Genomic DNA, 8,604 nt, shown 5'->3' on the forward strand with positions numbered 1-8,604 from the left:
TACAAATGACGGAACTGGTATATAAATATGCTATATTTATATGCTGTTTCTATGTATTTCCTTTAAATACATGACTAACGAAAGTGGCGAGCCTCCGACCGACGTTAGGAGGCAAACAAAAATATGTTTATTAATCGACTTGTTGGTGGAAACGAGGTTACTACAAATGTGGACATGGAGCGCTTAAAACCTCTAGTGCCCGTCATAGCTTAGTGAATAACGTATATTTTTTTGCTAATCTTAAGGACACCCTGTGATTTAGGTTTGATCCTGGAAATAGACTCACTCACCTTGTTTCGGAGCATGCAGCGAACTGAGTGTACAACTCGACGGATCCAGGGTAGAACCGCGAATGGTAGCGGCTACAGCCAAGAAAGAAATCTTTTAAGAACGATATTGTTTGACATCTAGCAAACACATAGGAAAACGGTTTTTTTCGAGACGTAGACAAGAAACCGACCAAAACTGTTGCGCAATTCTTATTCTCGGTCAGGCTGATTTAAACCCTACGAGATATTCTCAATTAATTATCTGGCTAGTGCTAGAAATAACGGTAATCTATTAATTAAATGAAGATTTTGTTTTTGTTTTCGAAACGCCGATATTCTGAGAGTCTTAGCAAGGTTTTCAACATCTAAAAGAGCAGCATTGTATGTCATCTGCATGATTCTGAAATCTGTTTCTAATAACAATCTTGTGTCTATACAATAACATATCAATCAAGCCAATCAAGCATATTATGCTACAGTCCCAGCTAAGAAAGTCTTTAAATGGAAAGTAGATATTTGTTGACCCCCGCACTCATATTAAAGTCATAAGGCAAAAAGATAGTTTCAAAAGTAGCGAATATTAAAATCGTCAAACAGAAGTATATGGTAATTTATCCTAGAGGAGTGTAAAGTTCATGGGAACTAACTTATTTTCCAGTAAAAGGTAGAGTAAAACACTTTCCAAACACCCATAACAAATTCGTTTAATCGGCAATCACATAATTTACGCCGAAGGCAAAATAAAACCATAATTCTAACACAAACATGCATAATAATAGTTATAAAGAAATCCTCGTATTTTTTTTTTTTCTAGTTACCACCTTTTTTTGCTAGAGTAACTACACTTTAAGCCATTTCAAGCCTGTACGCGTTTTCATCTACCGATCAGATGATTGGTAACAGTGTGCCTAATCGGAAGACGTTTGGTTGAAAGATCAATTAAATTACCTGCAAGTCCGTGCATACAGGGTTTTTTTCCTCTGTAGCATGTACGTGCACTTTGTAATTTATTGGGGTTCTTTGGTTCCTTTTCGCCGACTAATCGACTTAAAGTACCACAGCTAAATACTGTTTCACTCTGTCTTAGCGATTGTGTTATTTAATTTTCCGATCATTTGCTACTTATGCTAATGCATGAACCACTTCTAAATCTATTAGATGAATTAGAAGAGATGGTCAGAAGCTGCGGGGAATGACGTTCTGTAGAACGTCGATACCAATTAGTTTCTATACATTTTAGCCGGCTAGCAAAACCCCATTACTAGAAGCTGTCCCGTACCTATGTAACAGCTATTGAAATTCAGCAGCCTCCTATAATTCTTTGTTTACTTTCTTCACGCTCACTCAGTCTTCTTCTTTCTTAGGCGCGCTGAGGCGTTTACTTTTTGCGAACAAATTGTTGACAATTCCATTGAAAGAAACGAACACGTAAGCGATTCAAATTTAGTGGCGCATGCGAGGGGGCGAAGAGCGATATACTATATTAGAAAAACAATACTCCTCTAGCGGAGCAGGCGACTATGTATGTACGCGTACATTAGATGCGGACGTGCGTTAAGTATATGGTAAAAGGCATAAGATTGAAACTGTCGGACGCAAACGCCAATGTCTATTAATCAAATTGGTTGACCTGTTGGTAGCTATATCCTATCCAATAGGCAAGACGCGATTAATTCTCTAACATGATCAGTATTCTGATGACCCAAGGCGTATCTACAAACACGTATGTGGAGACACTCGTAGATAGAACATTTTCCTTTGAAATTTTGTCCTGAAACCAATCATTATGTATTTTCTATAATGACCCTATATAATTTTAGATGCTAGCTTTAGAATCGCAGGAGTCCATAATAGGCCCTTTTTTTTTCGTTAGTGCTTCCTTGCCGTGGAGTTTCATCTTGTAGCTTTTCGCTTTTCATTAAACATCCACTAAAAGAAGTCATTGAGTTCGCCTTATTTGCCAGTAGCGATGGCTTTATTAGCTGTTGCCATCCTAACAAAAATCCTATATCGTATCAATCCCATCTGGAAAATTTCTGTTTCACCTTGGGGGGATAAATAATTGCACGGTCGTACATAACAAACATACTGGCAGATGGCTACAATCTACGCAAAGTTTATGCCTATTGGCAAAAATGATTCTCTAATAAAAAAAAACGTTGTTCGATTTTTCGAGGCTGAATACTTTAGTGCCAAGTAGCGAAGCTACGACGTATTCAAGATAATTGCCATTTTGATACCTATATATACAAAATTAATGTATCACATAAACATAGGCCTACATTGAGTTATTAAAGAGAGAATACTGGTTGGATGGATGCTTAATTTGACATAATTTTAAATGCGGGCATATATGCAAAGCTGCCATAGTCTACATGAGTGTGACTTGCTGGCATGCTGATTGAGGCGACCTACAACACAGAGAGCTATTGAACCTAGATCAGCGCGACGAGCTTCTTCGTGGTCTTCGAGACGGTAGGTCTTGCAACACCCTGGCACCTTTGAAATGGAGTTTTCCTCACAGTCTTTCTATGATGTCTAATCACTGTATTGCTATAAAAGGAGGAGAACGCTAACAGCTCCTCGAACTCCCTGGAGACGTTCAGTGATACTCATCTACGTGGGCGGCAGAAACAAAATGCTCCAGTTCCTGTTTAGCATAGGCGAAAAGCTGTTCGAACCACTTTGCCTGTCTAATAGAATTCCTACCTTGTAGTTGAGGTAACAATTTTCTGTTTTCTTATCTCGTTTGCGAAATCGGTCCCGTTTTACGAAGCGGAACTGATAACTGTGCCTTGCAGCTGCAGAGATCTACAGCCTTTAAAGGTAACCGTACAACATAATCCAAATTTTCTATAATCGACTAGTTACTTGGATATTTGTAAATAATCGGCACCCCTCACACGTTCAATTACTCAGTTGATTAAAGTGTGTCAACGGCAGCAGAGTCGTAATTTCGAAAACTTCAAGTTAGTGACTGGACGATAACACTAAAAAAGAGAAACCAAATATTATTAAAAAAAAAATGAGGTCGTATTATACGACGTACACTCGCTTCTCGCAGTTATTAGCACTTGTCTGTATCATTTCAATGGCTGCGATAGTCCTATTGAGCCCAACGAAGTAATATTTTAGACATGTAAATACGGCTATAAACAGCGAGTGTGCTTCTATTAAACGAGTGTAATTGTAGACTCGCCAATGTAGTTGGCATTTATAGGTAATTTGGTTGATATCTATACCACTTGAACATTAGCAGAGAAATATGGCCACAAAATGCCAAAGTTCTGGAATAGGTGTTTGGTAATCTTAAGCAGTGTTTTATAATAGACAAGACGTCCTTTGAAGTTTAACCAAATTATTCTCGTTCTATAGTAAATATTATAGAATTTTTGAACGGAGCCGTCAAAGGTACTGATAATGTAAAAAGTTAGCTTTTTTAAGAAAACTTCAATGCAAACAGGGCTCGCTGTCTATTAGAACGCTGTACAAAAGGCATTGAACGGAGCGCAATTATGTAATTATTGTTCTCAAAGAAGAGGTTTACATTAGCTGTCACCGCAATCCTGCCTGATTAATTAGGACAAACCTGAACGCTTTGAGGAGATACTGAGGTACGTTTATAAATTGCGAATAAAATTACAGAAATATTCTGATAATGATGAAAAATTCAGTACATGTAAAGCTGAACTTACGATACCATGGATAGACTCAGCAGCTAAGTTATTAGTCTTCGATTTCACGCCAGTACCTCGTCTCGACCGATGTTTATCGAAGAAGCTTGTCTGATAGTGTCGTACAGTTCGAGGAAATCGTTGCTTATTTAAACTTTCTAATAGTTGAAGTGTGTAGTGACAGTGGATATTTTTTTTTTTTTTCCGCCTCGGGTGCCATATTAAAGCTTCTATTCTCTTGTGAAGCCAAATAGTGTTTTTTTTTCCTTTCTACCTGAAAACGGACCCGACGTTCTCCAATAATGTGGGCTATATATTACGTAGTACCGTAAGCTAGTTATACTTACCAAGACTCTTCTTCTATCGCTAAGATATTAGCACGAGAGAACTACGGCCATAACTGCCAATGCTATCTGCACACTACATAGCCTTAGCAAACATTTATTTACCGAACAAACGATGTTAGTAAAAGGCATTACTGTTTGATTCGAAGCTTATTCAAGCAGACACAACTTATACTATGGCAATTTCGGTTGACCTTTGGAGAAAACTAGAGATGATTTACATGCGCACGATATGTCAACACTATTCCCAATACATTTATTATTTTCTTCGTCCAATGCAAATTCTACGGTTAATTACTATAGCACAATCACAAACATTTAATCAGACCTAATCGTCTATATGAATATCAGCTTTGCTTAGCGTTTTTGCATTTCTTTAATTGTTTAAAATTGTCCTCCTTTCAAACGTTTCTTGTTTATTAGGAAGAGAAAAAATCCACGGGGGACTAGATCTGGTGGATATAGGACTGAGAACAATGCCGGCGTCAGGCTTTTCTGCTAGAGGCACCGTGCAAATAGAAATGTCTGAACTGGATTTTGAGACATTATGCGGCCTGAGCCCCTCCTTGAAGCGATACATAAATAGTTGAACATTCTACTCACGCCGATATAGCCTGTCACCTGTAATGAAACTGCCCCTGGGTACATTGCGCTTCTTCACAAGCTGATGGATTTACGTCTAAGCCATCCTCGCCTCCAAACGCTTTCAGAATGGCTTAACGCAGCTAGGGCGAAATCCGTCGTTCTCCTTAATGGTAATTCGACATTTTTCTAGCATACGCTGTTTTTCTCTCTGTATATTTGGATCCGACCGAACGTCATCCACTCCGGCAGAATTACACAAGCTCGGATGATCCGATAATAATTTAACATTGAAACATAGAGGATCAAAGCTCGTTTGGAAAGAACAGAGCCTTAAAGACTCGAAAGCAGCCATCCAGTAGAGCATGGTTGATTTTACCAGTATCCTTCCTTTCGGCCTTCTTTTAAGCGCACCCTTAACGAACAGCTGTCAAAGTGTTTATTGTTACTAATTTGCCAGCCCACCGTTATTCTCTTAAGCTGGGCGGGGCTAAGTTTCCATCCCATTTTCGTGTTTAATGAGCTAGCGGCATAGCAGAAAAGAAAACAAACCATCCGATTGAATGGAAGCTTTTTCAAATACTGTGGACCTTTTTGAAGCTCATTAACATTCGTTACCGTTCTTTTCAACTCCTCAAACACGAAATTTCGAAGGACATTCCATTTAAACGTGGAATGAGTCCGCGTGCCGTCAGAGATAAAAAACCATGAGGCTGAGCGTGTAAAGAAAAGTGCCCAAGCGATCTGGGTATTGCCGTCACTTGTCGCACTTAGATTCCGCAGTGTCCTGTGGTAGCGTCTCTGCGCAGCCGCGTAGATTTAGCGAATCTGTTGGCTTTGATTATTGGACATTTAGCGGGTTGCTAAAGACCTAGAAAGCTCAATGTAGCAGAACGATGTGATAGAAAAAGTAACTGGGTCAGGCCTTGCGATTACAATTGGGGTCTGTAACGTTGTTTACGGCGTGAAACCAGTCCACCTGTCGTGTTTTTTCGAATTCGAATGAATTCGAATTCGCAGAATTTCGAATTCGATGATTTAAATGGTATTGGTAGGTTTTTGGTTTGTGGGTACGAAAACTCGTTCAGAATAGACATGCTGTTATGAGCACAAATTTTAACAAAGACGAGAACTTTCAACTTTTCATAAACTTCGTACCTCTGACCTCGAAAACGTTATGCGACCATATTCTCGGATCGCACTAGCATTAGGTAGTGGTGTACTCTCACACGAATCTATCCGAGCGCATTGTCATAATAACCAAGAACGTTAGCCACTGCTGCTGTCAATTTCAGCGTTAGCAGATGATCGCAAAAGAGTTATGAAAGGAGAAAAAGAGGCGTAAAGCACCAGTAGCGGTAGGATCGGCTGATGTGTGTACCTTGCCGTTTTATAGGTTTATAGAAGAAACACCCGGTAAGTCGAGCAATACATTTTCTGGAAATCTTCTAAGCAACATCCAAAGATGATTCATAGAATTTATTTACATGGGGGATTTAAAAAGGTTATCAGCACAAAAGTACACCCACATGATATTACCATGATTGTCATAGCAGCTAAAAAGGGGCTGCTTATTTCGTTCAAACCTTTGCTCTGCACAAAAGGGTTCCTCTTGTGCTTTTTGGGTTTACGCCCGGTGCTTAAACCATTGAACATTACCTCTGATGACTGCGTCCCAGCACGAAATGGTGTGTGTCTACACCCAGATTCGAACCTAGATCACCGCATGTCTCTAGGTGTACAATACAAACATACTACCCACTGCGCTATCACGCAAACAAACTAAGGAAGTCTTTTGTGTAATGTCCAAACGGCAGCTACGGTCCTGTGCCGCTACTAGCGTAATGCAAACGCAGAGGCATAGTACATCTTCCTTTCTCCACTGCCTGCCCCCTATGTTTCGCCCCCTACATCTCACAGAAAACAGCAGGCGAACGTGTGAGTGGCTGCCTGTAAAAGAGACAGACGGCCTCGACAGAAAGCGAGCGAGGACCAAAGTCGCTCAGAACAGTAGCTACCAAATGCGTATCTGACTAAGGTTTGCAAACTTTTCTGCCTCTCGACTGAAATGCATCACGTGCAGACGCAGTGGCAATGCATCTTGTGACCAAGCCCCCGTCGACCCCAGCGGAACACGCCGACCGCCGACTGTGACACGAAAACTGCGACTTGGCTTTGAATGACTCAAGACTCAGCTGACGGAACAACCCTCTATGCACATGCATAGCCGCTCAGACAGCCAACAATGAAAACGACGACCAGTGTTGCTTGCGACTCGAAGAGTCTACATTGCATAGATGGTGTATCGCGTCGCATTCCGACTGCCTGTATATTGTATAAATGCATGGGTCCTGTAACGAATTCGCGTATCCACATTTTCATGGGCAGCTCAAAGAACGAGAAAAACAGGGGCCGAAGAGAAGGAACACTCACTGTTTTACCCAAATTGCATCTTCCGTTGTGCGGCCATCATATATGAGAAAAGGCTATTGTATAGGCAGAACAAGAACAGGATAACACCGTACTGGATAAAACAGAAGGACATAGGAACAAGACGGAAACACAGGTCCACAAAAAGACAACTGGATAATGAACGTGTACAAATCGCGAAGGGATAATGAGAGAAACTGTGGCGCAAATGAAAGTTGGAGAGGAGCAGGCGTTCCCTGGTTGGCGCGCTGGGCGTGTCGTGTGTTTGTCGGTTGTTCCTTACTGGTTCAGTTCCTGCTTTTGTCCACGCCTACTAGAGCCTTTCAACAGTACATGGAGATACATTACTGTCCAACAGTAGGTAGTAATCGCCTGTTGTTGATAAGGCAATTGTAAAGAGGAATCCGTTTAAATATAGTCATACAGAGCTGAGGCGCGTAATTTCAACTGGGCAAATATCCATATTTATATCTAAAGTGAAAGACACATGGGGCGGAATATACCAAGACGATTCGGAAACGCTAAGGGCACCCACAAAGCAGGATCTAAGGCTACAAGCAAGAACTGTTCGTTTCAACGCAGACCGCGCACCAATGACTCAAACTTTTATTCCATAGCAACTAATGAATGCAGCTAGCCTAGTATACCAGTTGACGGCCGAATACAAACAACAATTAAGAGCCAGAACACGAAAATAAAAATTAATTCACACATGATAAAAGGAAATACTAACGCGTCACCTTAGCAGAAGTGACAAAAGATCCATATTTGTTACGTGTACTCGTCTATGCTCGTTGAATTTAGCATGCGGTGGGATAGTGTGAGAAGTATGCTCGTGTGTATTGGATGAAACTTCAGCTAGATACTGAGAGTTGGGAGCTTCATAGGTGAAGTGAGTCCTTGCAAGTTTTGGGAAAGCAGATACAAAAAAACGACCAGTGGATAGGTATTTAAGATGATATCGGTGTTCGCGAGATCTATTATATAAGAGTTCACATTAAACGTACATTAGAATACGAATACCTATACACTTGGATCAACAATTATGACAACCAACATTACAAAACAAAGCTACAACTTAACAAACGTCAGTGAGGTGAGAGCAATGTTCACCTCGTTTACGTTGCGAGCCCTCCCGACTGAAATAACGCTTAATTCTGTAAATACAGCACGTGGTACTCACAACAATTAACTTTAATGCCGATTTCCTCAATAGCGTATATAAAAGTAAATGTTTCGAGCTTCATGTTTTGTAGCGTCGTTAACTACTGCTGCATGCGATACACACTTTATATGGAATTTTCT

This window comes from Varroa jacobsoni, unplaced genomic scaffold, assembly GCF_002532875.2.
Source record: "Varroa jacobsoni isolate VJ856 unplaced genomic scaffold, vjacob_1.0 scaffold_1179, whole genome shotgun sequence".
Taxonomy (NCBI): domain Eukaryota; kingdom Metazoa; phylum Arthropoda; class Arachnida; order Mesostigmata; family Varroidae; genus Varroa; species Varroa jacobsoni.